At 32.9% G+C, this 18476-nt stretch overlaps 1 protein-coding gene and 1 long non-coding RNA gene across 4 annotated transcripts in view; one reads left to right on the plus strand and one right to left on the minus strand.

Moving 5' to 3' along the window:
• Nucleotides 1–419: 419 nt before the first annotated feature.
• Wnt5 (Wnt oncogene analog 5) overlaps nt 420–18476 on the plus strand; it is a 166720-nt gene continuing 148663 nt past the window's right edge. For 2 of the 3 annotated variants that reach the window (XM_070288071.1, XM_041776506.2), the window contains exon 1: nt 422–720. The gene's annotated coding sequence lies outside the window, so the exon portion shown is untranslated. Of the gene's footprint in view, nt 721–18476 lie in introns of all 3 variants that reach the window. The other variant, XM_070288060.1, reaches the window with a different exon arrangement.
• On the minus strand, nt 7853–8308 carry LOC121502784 (uncharacterized). Its single transcript, XR_005991073.2, has 2 exons — nt 8116–8308; nt 7853–8048 (listed from the first exon to the last, which is right to left on the minus strand). It is a non-coding gene; the product is annotated as an uncharacterized lncRNA (long non-coding RNA).

Here is an 18476-nt window from a genome sequence, read left to right on the forward strand (position 1 = left end):
CTAATGCATTATTCTAATGCATTAGAGCGCAATATAGTCGTCTTGCTCGCACTTGTGTAAAACGCTATAGCGCTGTCAAATCTTTAATGAAGTCTCTAATTAATGCGGCAGTGTCATGCCAGTATCAGTGGCATTGGGTTTCCCATGAATACTTTGCCAATGGTATAAAATATAGCAAATAAGAACAAATTTATATTTATTATGTGCATAGTTAAAACACTTCATGACTTTAAAGTTTCATCATCTGCACGAAATAGGCTGGTCCATAAGTTTTACATACATACTATCATTTATGTATGTATATGTATGAATTAATGTATATAAAAGCGGCTCCTTGGACGCTGTAAAAAATCAAACCAAGTTGCGTGCAACATGTTGCACAACATTGTATTGAATGTATTTTTTTCAGTTGGTGGTGGTGGTTGCATGTAAATATGTAAGGAAATTCGGCATATGTACGTTTGGTCACCACGAAAGACTTCAATGCCGAACAAGTTCTTTAGTTATTTACAAATTGTTGTTGAGGGCGGACTACAACTTTGTCGCGGTATTCTATTGTTTCAAGCTTCATACTTAAGTATTTACATGCTCGATACGGTTGTGAAATATACATTTAAAAAATATACGAGTTCATTTTTATTATGTACATATGTACATATTTATGTACTATGTACATGTGTTTAATGTGCTTAAATTATCCAATTATCCTGAATGAAAAATGTAAGTCCAGGATTCAAAAACAGTACTACTAACTAAAGCAAAATTGTAAGCAATAAACATAAACATACTTTGTGATATTTTTACACATGTATATACATATGTATGTATGTACATATGGTTTAATGGAGTATGTACATATAACAAAAATACGTATACACGTAAAGTGGTTCAATTTATATAAATATTAAGGAGGCTGTTTTTTTTATAATTGACACCTCGAAACCATTGAAAGATTCGAAATAAACAGATATACATATATACATACATTTGTATGTATGTTTTGCTTACATATGTGCATATGCATATGCATAATTGACAGCAGCGAAGGTAGACAATCCTTTCGCTTAAATCCGCATACAAATATGTACATACAAATGTACATACATATGTACTTTTATGACAAGTAATAAATTGTATTTTCTTCTAAAATTTACATATTATAATAAACAAATGTTAAATTTAAATCATTAAACTGATAAGATTTAAAGTCAACATATGCAGTGTGCCCTCTCTTTAGTGCAAATAAATAATTTATGTACATACATACATATGTATGTAATAGTCTAAATATTGTATTTATGTTAACAGAAACATTAGAAACATTATTTTTATTATTTCAATAAGTAAAAATATACGTACATACATATGTACATATGTATATGGTCTTACGCTCATCTAATAGTGTAAGTGCGCGTGTGCGTACATACATACATACAGGATTATTTATTTTCAGTGTTCTCATTTAATAATTTTATAGTGGCGGGAAATCCATGCAAATGTATTTATGTGTATATGTATGTTTATACAACTAACTACTAATTTGTCGATTATTAATTTATGTATTTATATAGATACATATATGTATACAGTCATACATATGTACATATGTAGTGATATGCAGTGAAGAAATAGAAATTTAAAAGTACCCTGTGGCTAGACGATTAAAGATAATCAACAAATTTAAATGCAGTATTTGTAATAGTTGTACTAACATACATACATACATACATACATATATATATATATATATATATATACATATATACATATGTACATATGTACATACAAGTGGCTGCCGTTCTGGAGTGCATCCAAGCAAATATTTACTTTTCTACAAGGTTTTTATTAGATCCAGGTACAAATACGCTTGCTCCTCATTCGCAAATACATACTTCTAAATTAGTTAAAAATAAATGTAATACTCATGCAAAACTTCATTTAATGAAAGCCCTAGGTCTCATAAAGTCAACACCAACCAATAATAATCCCACCTTTTTATACCCTTACAGGGTATTATAATTTCAGTCAGAAGTTTGCAACGTAGTGAAGGAGGCCTTTCCGACCCTATAAAGTATATATATTCTTGATCACCATCAACAGCCGAGTCGATCTAGCCATGTCCGTCTGTCCGTCCGTCCGTCCGTCTGTCCGTTTCTACGCAAACTAATTCCTCAGTTTTAAAGCTATCTGAATGAAACTTTGCATATATGTATCTTCTATATACTATTCTATATTCTCACTGCTATATACACTACTAGCCGAAATAATAAGTACATGCGTATGTGGTTTGTTTCAAGTCCTATAAAATTTGTTTGATAAACTTAAGAAAAAAACCCACTTTATTTTTAGTTTCCGTACTTATTCCAGATAATAAAAATAACTGCCTAAAGGATTTTACATTTCAAATTTAGAGACAGGGGTCAATTTTATCCAAAAAGCATGAAAATGGGCTGGCCGAAATAATAAGTACACCCATTCTTCTAAGTCTAGAACTCGGAACGTATTAAATATTTTTCACTTCTTTCTACTTATAAGTAAACTTAGATTAGTATCCAATAAAACCACACTCGTTTTAGGTAACTTTCGCTATTATTTTTGGCATTCTAGTAGGAAGTCTGTGGCAAGTAAGTACTAGAAGCTGAGACCAGGTTTCTTTAGCAAATCTTCACAAATCTTCAACATTTTAAAATGTTTTGGTTACAATTCGACGTTTTAAGTTTCCCCATAAATTTTTGATTAGGTAAGAGTTCGGAAACTGACTTTTCCAACCCATGACGGTTACTTTTTTGTCCCTAAACCAGGCCATGATGACTTTTAAGGTTTACTTTGGATCGTTATCTCGTTGAAAAATCTATCGGAAGGGCATGTTTCCCTAAGCATATGGTTAGAAGATGCCAGTTAAAAAAGTTTTATTTTCGATTTCGGTCGTAATACCATTTATGAGATGTATTTGCACAACGCCATGCCAGGAAAAACAGCCCCTGACCTTTATGCATCTGTCTCCGGGCTTAAGGGGGTCTTCTCATTGGGCAACTTTTTTTTTTCGATTTTTTTTTTTTTGCATTTATTTATAGCTTGGGATGGTGTGTATATGTCCCCAAAAGGATTTTTAGAAATTCGAAATACTTTAGAAGATACAGCCTTTTTTGTGAAGCAAGTTCTTCGCAAAATGAGCTTTTTTCAAACTTCAAACGCGTTTATCTCGAAACCACGTTTTTCGAACTGGCGGCCATGATATCTACAGTTCAACTGAACCGATTTTCATGAAACAAAGTGGAGTCGACGCAGAATTGTCACCATTCTCGGGTGACGGAACAGATTTTTTTATAAATTTTTTTTTCTATTTTTTTTTTTTTTTTAAAACGTCGAATTGTAACCAAAACATTTTAAAATGTTGAAGATTTGTGAAGATTTGCTAAAGAAACCTGGTCTCAGCTTCTAGTACTGACTTGCCACAGACTTCCTACTAGAATGCCAAAAATAATAGCGAAAGTTACCTAAAACGAGTGTGGTTTTATTGGATACTAATCTAAGTTTACTTATAAGTAGAAAGAAGTGAAAAATATTTAATACGTTCCGAGTTCTAGACTTAGAAGAATGGGTGTACTTATTATTTCGGCCAGCCCATTTTCATGCTTTTTGGATAAAATTGACCCCTGTCTCTAAATTTGAAATGTAAAATCCTTTAGGCAGTTATTTTTATTATCTGGAATAAGTACGGAAACTAAAAATAAAGTGGGTTTTTTTCTTAAGTTTATCAAACAAATTTTATAGGACTTGAAACAAACCACATACGCATGTACTTATTATTTCGGCCAGTAGTGTATGTAGGTCGGAACGGGCCGGATCGGACGACTATATCATATAGCTGCCATACAAATGTTCGATAAATTTTTAGAAAAAAATAAAACTTGGCTGTTTTTCAACATTTTTGCACCATTTTTAAGATATGGCTAATTTATATTATTTCAGAATTTTAGTAAAAATTTCATGAAAATCGGACGACTATATCTTATAGCTGCCATAGGAACGATCGGGAAATTAATAGAAAAAAAAATTATAACTCTGTCGTTGTTCAACCTATTTTCATCTACTCTGAGATATAAGCTTTTTATTATCTTAGAATTTTGGTATAAATTTCATGAAAATCTGAAAACTATATCATATAGCTACCATAGGAGCGATCGGTAGATGTGGAGAAAATGTAGCTGCCTTTGCAACGGTTGGGAAATTAAAAGAAAAAAAATTATAACTTCGTTGTTGTCGACGTATTTTTATCTACTCTGAGTTATAACCTTATTTAATTATTTCAAAATTTTTATTATAGATTTTATGAAAATCGGACAACTATGTATATCATATAGCTGCCACAGAAGCGATCGATAAATGTAGAGAAAATTTAAAGCTAGGAATGTAAAAAAGTAACTGTCAATTTGTAAACATAAAAGGTATAGGTAAAATGTTTTGAAACTCTGTTTTGTGTGTGTTTTATTTATGCTATGTATAAATGTACAACTTTTATATATTTTCTTTTATTTTTTTCTAATTAACCAGAATTGCTCGATTCCTAATGATCCAATTGCAATCGGCCAGGGTATACAAACTTCGGCGTGCCGAAGTTAGCTTCTTTTCTTTTCATATGATAAAAGTTGCTGCAGCTAAGGAGTTGGCGAATACTTTCGCTCATGAGCTTCCAGCAGCGAGGCTTTTGTTTACCTCAGGCAAAAACACCAGTTGTTGTAAAGTTCACTATTGTTTCCATTTGCTCCCTATATCGGGCTAAACGCAAGGTATCTTTTGATACCGATTATTTTAAAGGAACCAGATAACATAAAAACTTGGCTAACCATGCTGATTGTTTTCTTATACGCAGAAAAATCTATTCAATTAATTCCATAAACCTTAAGATTATATTTACTAATGACTCTTTGTCTGATAATTTCTTGTGTTGTGCCTTCGTGCATTTAAAGTCTAATACTATTAAAATACTATAAAAAGTTTTTACTCATTCAAAAGACTGTCATCAATGATTGCTAAACTCTCAGCCCTTGAAAAAGCCACAGACTTTGCTCTATCACAAAACTTTTCGAAAAAAGGTATTGTGGAAACATTAAAAACAGGACACCAAACAATTTTTAAGCAGGAAATATTATTGATAAATTAATTAATAACCATTGTTTGCTGGTCGTGGGATTACATCACATTTCGAGCTATACTAATATCTGGGAAAACGAACGAAAACAGCAGAAAAAATGCAAGACATATCTTAAGGATTTAAAAATGCTGTTATATCTTTCATATATATAAATATACATATATTAAACAAATTAAAATGGATTGGGAGAGAGATTACAGCTTATTCTTTTTTGAACGCAACAGATGGTACTCTGTAATACCATCATTCACAACTACCAAGCTTTATTTTTATAAAAGGAACGACACTTTCAACAGACTGGAAACGAAACAATGGAATCAGATTTTCAGAGGACACGATCTTGACAAATACACGTTGTTTAAAAAGAAAATTATCAATAACACACTTTGCGAAGTTTGCAACATAAATGACATATGTATCTCATGTTATACTGAAATGTTAAAAATACACACAAATCAAAAGAACATTTCCAAAATCGCCCAATTACAGTGTATCTATCAATTACTTTAACAAGAACCGATAGATAACTGGACATCAATAACGAATTTTATACCTTCCGCTAACATAGGTGTTTAATTCTTATATCTTATCTATCTTAAATATGTATCGAATTTTAAGATACGCTTGGGACGTAGCGTTAACCCGTTATACCATATTTAGGAAGGAGCTTAACTTAATACACAATATTCCTAATATATTTTAAGGCCACCAAAATGGACAAGGTTACAAAGTCTACTGGTTAAAATAATAAGTGTAAGCGTATGAGCTTTGTGTCAAGCCCACTTTATTTTTAATTTTCGTATTTATTCCAGATAATAAAAAAATAACTGTCAAAAGGATTTTACATTTTAAACTTAAAGACAGGAATCAAGTTTAGCCAAAAAGCATGAAAATGGGTTGCCCAAAATAATAAGTACAGACATTCTTCTAAGCCTAGAACTCGGAACGTATTAATTGTTTTCTTTTTATTAGTTAACTTATAGTGTATAAGTATATGGGTAACCTAAGTTACCCATCGAAATCAAAATTAACGCAATAACGCAAGACGCATGTTTATATTAGAAAACTTGCATTATTTGCTTGACACAAAGCTCATACGCTTGTACTTATTATTTTAACCAGTAATGTACGTAACCTTGTCCATTTTAGTCGCCTTTAAAAAAATATACAATTGTTGACGAAAAGTTCGAACATATATATACATAGGTTCCTAGCCGATTTTTTATTCAATGCGTAATATATCATCATACGGGCATGACACTGGCGCATTAATTAGAGACTTCATTAAAGATTTGACAGCGCTATAGCGTTTTACACAAGTGCGAGCTATATGGCGCTCTAATGCATTAGAATAATGCATTAGCTACTTCATTGCCGCGATAATCGATAGATCTACAGTGGATCGCAGCTTATTTCGTGCAGGCAAGAAACGAAAATTTTAAACGTCCCTGTGGCTAAGCGATTGAAGATAATCCAAATATTTAAACGCAGTTCTTTTGGTCCTTGTACTAACATTTATACTGAACAAAGACAATCTTCCTAATCATAAAAACGATTTAGTATTTAAACAAAAACAAATTTGAGGTCTTTTTTCATGCCGCAGCTTATTTCGTGCACTTCGTTTAATTCAACTTATTTTTATTAATTTAATATAAAAAATTTTATGTCACCTCTTATCTTATTCTGAATACCTTTCAGATGATGTTTCATTGAATTAACTAGTTTTTTTTAGGTTTCTAGATTCATTTTAATCAATTCTTCTAAGGCACTACTTATTTGATAATTTTGGTCAAACATTTTAATTTTTGCGATTGCTAGTCCAATATTTGCTACAAATTTTAAATAATGATTATGTCTGGGTGACAGTGATGTTGTTTTTTTGTCATTAAGAACGTTTTGTGTGAGCTAAAGCTTCCGAAAGTCCGATAAGTAGTAGGGACCGCTGCACTAATAGTTTTGCAAACTATCCCGTGTGACCACGTTTTTTCCACGTTTTAACATTTTATATTGAAGAGAACATATTGGTTTCCAAGATCCTGCCAAAAAAAAAATTCGTTTCCTACTCTACAGGAAGCCATTTAGGCCCAAATAAGACACGATCGCCGCCTTGCTTCAGAGTAGCTTGCAAGTGTTTGGTTTTTTAGCTCAATATTGGGCCTCCGCCAATAATTTTGACTGTCATCAGGATTAAATTAGTTAAACTTTTACTCGTTGGTAAAGATAAAAACATTCCAAAAGAAAATCGGCCAAATTATAAGCTCCTATGAAAAATTTTGACGTTGCTACTGTGCTGGTTTCCCCTTCAGTTCCGTTCCTCAACGATTCCCCTACGATTCCTCACGGAACCGAAATAAATCCCTGACGAATCGTCAGGGAACGTTCATAAAAAACTTCGAGGAATTTCCATACAAAAGGTGATCCCAGCCACGAATTCGAAATTCGCCAAGAATCCGCCAGGAATCGCCAGGGAAAGTCACCGGGAATTTCGAAAGATAATCGTGCACGATTCGTCAAGGAATCGCTGGGGGAACCGTCGAAGAATCTTGCGGGAATCGCTAGAGGAATCGTCGAGGAATCCCGAGAAAATCATTGCGGAATCCCGCGGGATTCGCTAGCGGAATCCGCCAGGAATCCCAGATGAAAATCTATAGAAAATCCTGAAAATTCCCCCCCCCCCTTCCTAGTAAAAATCCGATGTAATTTATTCCTTATTTATTTATGGATTGCATGTTTTTATTTATCTTCACTTTTTTGGTAGCATTAAATTGTTCTCCAAAATTAAACATGTATACATATGTACATATGTACATACATATGTACATATGTATGTACATAAGTGCGTGTCACGAGTCTCCTTTGCCGGCTGCTGGGTCCTTTAAGAAACTTGTTTTATCTGTAAATTAAATACATAAGTACATACATACATATTTTTTAATCAAATTGTAAATTGCAGTACATACCAACTTAAACTGGATAAAAAAACTTTGTAAATCCGTACTGAATCCCATTCACACCGTCTAGGTTGAAGTCGCATCCATTTTAATCGTCAATTCTGCAATTAAAATTAATAATTGAATGCAAATAAGTTCCACTTACCTTATAATATTTCATTTTTACGCAACTATACGCAAAACACATCTGAATGCAACAGCAGTCAACTCTAAATGCAAAGAGAATTAGAAGACAAAACCGAAGACCGAAAATTCTCGCGCGTGTCAGGGTATAGCCGACAAGGCAATGCCTTGCAATTAGATTCACAAAGGGCCAATAATCAAACATGAACATTTCGGCCATGTCTAAAGCACATTTTCTTACGTGCTCATATCCCACACGATTTTATACGTAAAAATTAATTAAATATAATCTTAAATATTTTTAAATAACTCTACTTATTTTAAAAAGGTCATTCTCACGTCGGTGCAATACTCTTTGTTTTTGACACCAATTTTCTTTCCTCCCTTCCTTCCATCTCCATCTCTCTCTAATTTACGAATTCTCGCAACCGCTACTCCGAACGTAGATCGAAAACAATAACAAATATGAAGAACGAACTTCGTGAAGCCCTCGGCAGTAGCCGAGCGTAGGTAGAATTTGTTTCGGCTATTTTGTTTCGAACTTCGCTGAACGAGGCCCATGTAATTTGTTTTTGTTTTTCGAACATACCGCGAGGAATTGGACGGGCGAGGAATTCTGGAACTGAAGGGTATGAAGAACGAACTTCGTGAAGCCCTCGGCAGTAGCCGAGCGTAGGTAGAATTTGTTTCGGCTATTTTGTTTCGAACTTCGCTGAACGAGGCCCATGTAATTTGTTTTTGTTTTTCGAACATACCGCGAGGAATTGGACGGGCGAGGAATTCTGGAACTGAAGGGTCCTTATAAATGGCTCTTTTCATACTACTATAACATTAAAGATGTATTTGTGCAACAAGAGGCGCATTAAATCGGCACGACACTTGTTCCTTATTTCGTGCTCTATCTATATAACTAATTTGACAGCCGTTTGTTAATGTTTATTTTTGGTCCATATAATGAACTTAATGTTCACTGAAATATGTATTCGGTGCATTTCGGCCCTTATGTTTGGCCCAATCTTCACGGACAAACGATTAATTTATGTTTTTATATATGTACGATTTAAGAATAACATTTTCGTAGTATCACGGTGATTTTTTTTCTGTCTTAAATTGAAAGAGAACTAATTATCGCATTTTAATAGATATTCGCGATCCTATTTTACTTATTTCCCCATAAATTCATATTTTAATGTGATCAGGCCAAGAAACTTTTAAAATATACATAAGCTACCAATACCATAGCAAAAAAAAAAAAATAAAATAAAATAAAAATTAAGCCAAAAATTCATTTTAACTAGCTGCACGAAATAAGCTGCGGCGTGAAAAAAGGTCATAAATTTGTTTTTTAATATTATTGTTTGTTCTTATTAATTGGGAAGATTTTTTTAAATTTAAAATGTAGGATATCTGATTTAAAACACTGCATTTAAATTTTTTCGATATCTCTAATGGTATATCAGCAGTGGCGATTTACACTTTAGTTTCTTAACTGCACGAAATAAGCTGCGATCCACTGTACATATAATATACTAGATACTCGATAACAAAATACGGGTTTAATGAAGAAAATTCTAATTGAAAAATGTATTAGCCAGCTCATTGACAGTATGGTCTCACAATGAGAAGTTTATTTTTATATCATTTCGCTGGTTTTTGAACTGAAAATATATTAGACAAGAAAGAAAGCTAACTTTGGCCAGCCAAAGTTTGTATACCCTTGCAGGTAACAATTAAAATATATCATAACTAAGCCAAAAATGCATTAATTTCGATTCGGAAAGCAGTTTTGTGTTAGTTTTTATTAATTTAAAAAAACTGCATACCAAATTTAAAATTTTAAGAAATCAAAATTTTTTGCCATTTTTGCTAATTTTAATGATGTAACCCCTTATCAAATTTCGCAAAAATGGCCAAAAAATCGATTTCTTCCGGACATGTCTAGAAAGATTCGCATGTTAATGCTGATCAAGAATATATATGGTTTATGGGGTCGGAAATGATTCCTTGACTTAGAAAAATATTATTTTGTATTATAATCGGATTTTTTATATTAAAAAACTTCTTTATTTTTTTTTAATTAAAAATATCAAACCTCGGCCAAAAGAGCATTAATTTTAAATCGGAAAACAGATCTGTGCAAGATTTTCTACAGTTAAGGGGGGGGGGGGGTAAGGTATTTAATTTTTTTTTTCGTAATTTTTTTTTTATTTTTTATTTTTAAGGCCTAATATCTTAAGAATATTGTGTCCAAGTTTTACATCGATCATGGGAAAATTGACGAAGTTATGCAGAGTTGAACGAAGGTCGGTTGGTGTTAAATGCATGAGAATCACAAAGTTTAAAGCGCTCTCCTGAAAAATTCAATTTTTCAAATCGGTGTACACGATTACAGAAAAACTAGTGGACCGATCGATTTGAAATTTGGCACACACATTCTTTAACTAATTCCTCAGGTATTCACGTCGGCCTTTTTTTAATTTTTATATATTTTTAAATTAAGAAATAACGTTATTTTTTTAGTCAAAAATCGGGTTTTTGACTTTCAAATTTCCTAAAAAATCACAAAAAAAACTTAAAAAAAAAAACGCTTCTTGAATACCTCGGGACACTTATCCTTTAACGAATGAGGTATACTTTTTTTAGATCGGATGATCCTGTGGGCTGTTAGGATGTACACCGCAAGGCGACTCGGGAGATTCCCTATAACTTCTCTACCTCTAACTATTTTTCAATACAAAATTTATCAAAAATTATTCAAATGTTGTGTTATTATATGGTATTTATTTCATTAAGCTAACTTTAGCCGTTCCGCCACAATAATTTTTGAAAAGTGGCCTTTTTTGCACCGAATTAACCTTACCCCCCCCTTAATAAATCTGCATACTTCATTCAAAAATTTTGAAAATTCAATTTTTTATCAAAATCAAAAATTTTAATGATGTAACCCCTTATCAAATTTTGCAAAAATGGCCAAAAAATCGATTTCTTCCTATAGATTAAAAACATAAATTCAAAGGATTCTGCATTTTGTTATGCAATAATACTTCGACGAGGAATTCAGATATTCATAATAATACGCTGCGAATGGCGGCCGTTTTTTTTGTTTACCTTTTACGGTCGGAGTGACCGTAGTCGTATTACCAAAATAATCCCAGCAAAATGACAATATAGTGGACCCTTTCAAGGTTCTAATGAAGTAGCTAATTAATGAAAACTGCATTAGAGTATCATATGGGCATCACTAATCAGTGATCAGTTGTTAAATGACACCGACTCTTGACTTTTGAACGTGTTGAACGTGTTGTTATTTCATAAAATATCTCAATATCGCGAAAAGGCGAATAAAAAGAACTGGAAAAGTTCGAATATCGGAAGATTGTTATCCCCCTCCAGCAGTACAACATGTCATCAATAGACCATTCAACGTTTTATCAACGCGTCAATTTCGAATTCTTTTCTTTTAAAACTTTTCCACCAAATAATATAATTAAAAAATGTAACAGGTAATTATTGTAAAATTTATATACATATGCATTGCCCAATGTGCCACGTTCACCAATTCGTCTTTTTATAGGGTATAAAAAGCAATTTTTTTCCTAAGACAACGAATTAAAAAAAAAAATTTATAATATTTTGGCTTTTGTGTTGACTTGATTAAACAAAAATATTTTGAACACTGCAATTTTTAACGTTTTTGTTTTTATTATTATTTTGGTGTCATTTTGATCATTTATTACTAAAAATAAGCCTATATTTGGATAATTTCTAATAGTCAAATTATTTCTGGAATATAATAATTTGATTTTATATTTTTTTTCATGCCGCAGAAATGTAAGAATAGGTCTTCATTTGCAGTTGCTATACCTTGAGGAATATGTTGGTATATTTTACTCAGAGTTATTTAGGTTTTTTGATTAGCATTTCCGAAAACGTAACTCGACGAGCCGATGAAAGTTTATTCTGGTCCAAGAAAGATCCACGTAACTAATAGGAATAGTGTGGTCGGTGGCTTTCATCGGCTTCAGCTTTTTTAGACTATTTTAGCACGAAAAAGGTGAAAATAATGGACACCTGGCAGGTAGGGATTTACATGTAAAAGCCAAATCAAAACTACCCTTTTCTTAATTTGAATGAGAGGTTATATGGTATATGAACCTGTTATTTAAAGCAAAAACCATAATCATTGGTTATATAGTTTTTGTGTCTTATTACCTAAAAGCCAATTAATTTATACTTTTTTATAATGCACAAAACGAAAAAAAGTATGTCTTCCACAAAAAACCGTATAATTATTAAGGGGGTCTTCTCATTAAAAACCCGTTTTTTGGACACTTTTTAAAAAAATTCTTATTTGAAAACGCAAAGAATAATTGAAAACTTTTTTTATTTATTGTATTAAAAAATGTTCAAAGTAAATAAAAAAATTGTTTTTGCCTCGATACGAGGGTTGTTCAAAGAGTTATGAGACTTCAAACTTGGTGGTGAAAAAAAAGGTGTCGTCCTGGCGGCCACGATTCAGGGTTTCCAGAGCGTCCGAAATGAAAAAAAAACGGGGTTATAATCAGAATAGATGTCATTTTAGGGTGACGGAACAGATTTTTTTAAAAAATTTTTTAAACAAATGGCGTCCATTTAAAGAAAATTTCGATTTCGGGCTTTTTTTTGTAGTTTAGTGTAAAAAAAAAATAGAACAATTTTTTAAAAATCTGTTCCGTCACCCGAGAATGGTGACAATTCTGCGTCGATTCCACTTTGTTTCATGAAAATCGGTTCAGTTGAACTGGAGATATCATGGCCGACAGTTCGAAAAACGTGGTTTCGAGATAAACGCGTTTAAAGTTTGAAAAATGCCCATTTTGCGAAGACCTTGCTTAACAAAAATGGCTCTAAAGTATTTCGAATTTCTAAAAATCCTTTTGGGGACATATACACAACATCCCAAGCTATAAATAAATGCAAACAAAAATATCGAAAAAAAAAAGTTGATCAATGAGAAGACCCCCTTAAAGACTCGGAATCCTTTAAAAATTCTCTGTCGGATATATAATGGTTGTGATCTTGATTTTTCCAATTTCTCAACGCCTTTTGTTCTAAAGGCGCTTCTGTAGGTGTCTCACTTCTTCTCGAACTCTCCCTCAAAGCTAAATTTATGGGTTGGCCGTATTTCATTTGGATTTAAAATTTTGAAAAATGTAGGACAGAGCTTGACACTGTTGCTGCATAAAGTATTTTATTTATTTTATTTTATTTTATTTACAATGATATTCCTGTTTTGTAACAGTACATCGCAAACGGTATGATTTTAAGTTTTAAAAAAATAAGGACAGAGCTTGAGATTGTAGGTGCATAAAGTATTTTATTTGTAACAGTACATTACGAACGGTATAATTTATTCATTGAGTTTTTGATGGCGAACCGTACAATATTCAAATCACAATTATTTTGTCATTATACCAAAAGCACAATAACTTTCTTCTTTTTTTTTCAATTAGAAACTAATAGACTATATTTAAAAATAAATTTCCAAACGTTTAGGCCGGCTTAACTTAAAGTAATGACAAACGGACAAGTTTTGGGATGGCGAACGGTGCAGAGAAGTTGTAAGTGCAAGAGACTAAAAAATGTATAGTTAATCAACGGCTTGCTTATCTCTCTTCTTATTAGTTTATCGTTGATTCAAAACTCTTAAGACAAAGATGTAAGCAAAAAAAAAAAATAAAATAAAAAAAAAAAAAATATCCGGTATTTGACGTTGTCGGTAATACCCAGCTTGACTGCATGTGCAGCAGACAGGCAGTGACCATCGCTACCTGCCAGGTGCCAATTTTTTTCACCTTTTTCTGCCTAAAGTAGTCTATAACTTCTGAAGCCGATGAAAGCCACCGACTACATAATGTCTACAAGTTACGTGAATCTTTCTTGGACCAGAATTAACTTTCATCGGCTGCGTATGCGAAAATGCAACGACATAAATCAAAACTACTCAGGGTTAAATATACCAAAATACCGACACAATTTCATACATTCCACACTGGACGGAAAGCCGATTTTTTGGCATAAAGTCTAATACTGAAGATAGAGTGTTAAAACTTCGTACAGTTGTTAGTAATAGTGTGTGTAGTCAGTGTTTAAAATTTGAAACAAATCGGACCACGCCCTCACATACCGCACATATAAGAAAAAAATTTGGATTAGTAATTTTTTGATTTTAAGTTCTTAGCTGTAATTTTAATTGATCTGCTTCTTAAAATGTAACACAAAACATTTAAATTAATTTTACTAAAATACTATATTAACAAAACAAATTAAATATTTCAGAATTCTTTTAAGGGTCTAGTTGTCTGGTTAGTTGGGCCAAAAAAAAGGCAATTTTCAGGAATTTTTTGTGGACAAAGGAAAAGACATAGAAAGTTCAAACTTGTCACATATATTTATCATAGTTTAAAGATGATTTAGCAAAAATTTCAAAATTTTTAGAGCATGTCCTGAGGCAGGACACAGGGCGACGTAAGCCCATGCCCAAAAAAGGAAAAATCCAATGTTTAAACTATCAATATAATTGTAGCTTATTCCATGGACACGTTAATTAAATTAAAAAAAAAATCATTAAGATTCGTTAAAATTTGACTGAGATATTATGGTCGCCAGCCCGAAAAATGTAGTTTTCCTGAAAACGCGTTTAAAGTTTTATGTTTGCTCTGTAGCTGCTTTGAGTCGGCCGATTCGGAGGCTCATAACTTTTAAACTATTACGTATTTCGATTTGCCCTTTTAGTATGATATTCTATACACTTACCATAAAGCTATCGAAAAATGCAAAAAAAAAATTTTTTTTTTTCAACAACTAGAATGGACCCTTAAATTAATCATTATTATTAAATTGCTGATGACAAAAGTAGCTGCAATACATTCAGTTATCCGGAAAACGCGAAAAAATTCGCAAATAAGATTATTATTCTCTACACAATACACGAGGGCTCGGGTTTACTTTTCAACATAAATCGGTTTAAGGGGGGACATCTGAGTAACTGGCAAAAAAAAAGCCCATTTTCTAGAATTTTTTTTTGGCCAAATGAAAAAGCCAATCGAAAAATTTTAAAGTAGGTTTGATAATGTTAGATGTGAACTACAAAATAAAATTTTTTTTTTATAAATCGAAAACAAAATGGCGGCTGTGCAGCATGTCTTCGTAGGCCCTATTTTCGTGAAAGGGGTCCATGGCCGAAAACCTAACGTCCTTAATTTTTTATCTAGAACAAAAAATCAAATTTTGTTAGTTTCTATATCTCAACCGCTATCGACACACGTAGGATTTTTTCGATATTTTGATTTTTAGCAAAATGGTGAGTGATTAAAAAAAATGTTCAATTTTCATGCGAAAAAAACGTCACAAAATTGTTCATAAAAAAAAGTAAGCAAAAATAAAAAAAATCCTACGTGTGTCGATAGCCATAGGTATTTTGGATATACTGTCAAAATTTCAGATCGATCGGTTAAGATTTGTTCGAGTTATGTTTTCGGCCAACTCAAAAAAAGTTGTTTTGAGAAAAACGCGTTTAAAGTTTTAAAATCGTATATGATTACATGTGAGGCATCGCCGCAGAATGGAAAATTTCGACACTTAGAAACTTTTGCCGGACTCTATTTTTTAATATGTTATTTTTAAGACCCTAAAGTATTTTTTAAGCAAAAAAAAAATTTTTCGATTTAAAAAAAGTTACTCAGATGTCCCCCCTTAACAAACACAAGGCACATACACAACAAATAACACGTATTAATCAATTCTTGCTAGGGATTTATATTAAACGTACCTTTCTCTTCATTTTCCATCCTGAAAATAATTCAAAGATATTTTCTACAAAATATGACACAACCTTAAACTTTTAGAAAATTTCGTCCACGGCAAAAGTAAACAAAGCTCAGATCATATGTTTGACTTTGACACCCTGGTACAAAGTCGGGGCTGCAACTATACAAATTTATATTATCGATTTAATGTGCTTGGAGTATCTGCTTTGAAAATAAAAAATCAAAACCACAAAAGGTTTTCATGAAAATTTCGACTTTATGCCAAAAAATCGGGCTTTCCGTCCAGTGTGCAACGCTAAATGAGAAAAGGCCCTACTGTGCGTCGTCGCGTTTGAGCTGACTCTGTATGGTTGGCTGCTTTGATAGCAGCTTCCGGAGTCTAGCCGTCTCTGGGGCAGTCTCAATATTGGAGCAGAAGTTTCTCTGCGCCTCGCATATTTCCTTCTTGTAGTCCCTTAGTAGGACTTTGTATTCCTCATTGATGATATCATCTTACGCCTGCTTGGCGATTTTAAAGAATTCTTTGAGTTTGTTGCGTCGGAGTGAAAGGTCCTTATTCCACCAGGGTGGCCTCGTCCTCTTTCTCGTGTCCGATATAGGGCATGATGCGTGGTACGCAAATTGTAATTTGCGGACTTTAGTCCGGCGATGGTATTGCCTGAGGCGATCCATGGCTCCTGGACCAAAGCTATGTCGGCGGATCCTTGCTCCATGGCTATTAGCAGTTCCGCCAACGCGACCTTGCTCTTATGGAGGTTGAGCTGCAGCACCCTGAGTGTCATAAGTACTGGGCTCACCTCCATACGACAAGTTGACTACTACGGCCATATCACCGACCTCTCCTTCGTCGGACTCATCCAGCGTCATTCTCTGGGCGGCATCCACGATGGTTTTAAGACCTAGGAGGCCTCCTTAAGCCCGTGTTGCCGATGGCTCCCCGTTACGTCCATACAGGCGCTCTCGGCTGGGCGTTGCCTTTTGTTGGCAAGCGTCTCCTCCACCTTGTTGGCAAATCCAACCGTCGCACAGTGGATCAAGTGCCTCTGCTATCGGAACTTTATTAATAAGACGGGTAAATTAATTGATATTTTAATGAAATTTTTAACATAATTTTCTTAATGTATTCTTGACATATTCTGAAAATATTAATATCTTACCTCAAGTAAATCTCATACTTTTCATATGAAAAAAAATATACTGAATTTTGTAACTATATAGTCTTTCAAAAAATATATTTATAAACATTATAAATTCAATTAACAATTAAAACAAAATAAAAACAAATTAAAGAAAAATATATATAACATTTATAAACTTTAAACCACCAGTTAAGGCTATTCAGAATGTGTCGATGTCGAAAAATGACCACTGCACCATGAATTAATATTTGTGAATCAAATTACACTGAACTTATATATGTATAAGCTCTTCTCTGACTCTTGCTACTAATTCTGGTTTTTTGAAAATCCGTCTCTCAGTATTTCCATTGTTTGTATTTCTAGTGCTAGCAATAGGTATATCCACCAATAAGCCGATTTCCTCTCCTCAAATGTCGACTCATACTAAGTTGCCTACTTTTTTGACTTGGGCTTTCGGGCACAGATCACCAAGAATTCTTCTTTGGTCTCCCATTATCGACAAACTTTTTTTTTCTGCTACACTTTCGCTGAACCACAAGCCAAAAAGACGTCTCCTTACTACCGACATTACACCTATAAAGTGTAATAGAATTAAGAATTGGACGTAGTTGGCTCCACACCACAGGGATTTACACTTATAACAAATACTAACATTAGCTTTAATACGATAGAATCACATTAGTTATAGTACAAGGAAGAAAGTAAAAACTTTAGAAATCATGAATTCAAAAGCATATTAAAAACAAGAAAGGAAGCTAACTTCGGCACGCCGAAGTTTGTATACCCTTGCAGATTGGTTTCGATGTTTATATTATAGATATAAATGTTGAAAACACTCACAAAACAGAGTTTCATTACAGTTTACCTATACTTATTATGTTTACAGTTTGACAGTTACAGTTTTACATTCCCAGCTTTACATATTTTATACAATTACCGATCGCTTCTATGGCAGCTATATGATATATTTGTCCGATTTTTATGAAATTTATAACAAAAAAAATATAACAATAAAAAAAGCCTATATCTCAGAGTAGATAAAAAAAATTTGAAAAACAACGAAGCTATAAATTTTTTCCAATTAATTTTCCGATCGTTCCTATGGCAGCTATATCATATAGTCGTCCGATTTTCATAAAATTTTTACCAAAATTTAGAAATAATATAAAATGGCCATATCTAAAAAATGGTGCAAAAATATTGAAAAAGAGCAAAGTTATAATTATTTTTCTAAAAATTTATCGAACATTTGTATGGCAGCTATATGATATAGTCGTCCGATCCGGCCCGTTCCGACATA

Source organism: Drosophila kikkawai, chromosome 2L (genome assembly GCF_030179895.1).
Source record: "Drosophila kikkawai strain 14028-0561.14 chromosome 2L, DkikHiC1v2, whole genome shotgun sequence".
NCBI classification, from domain to species: Eukaryota; Metazoa; Arthropoda; class Insecta; order Diptera; family Drosophilidae; genus Drosophila; species Drosophila kikkawai.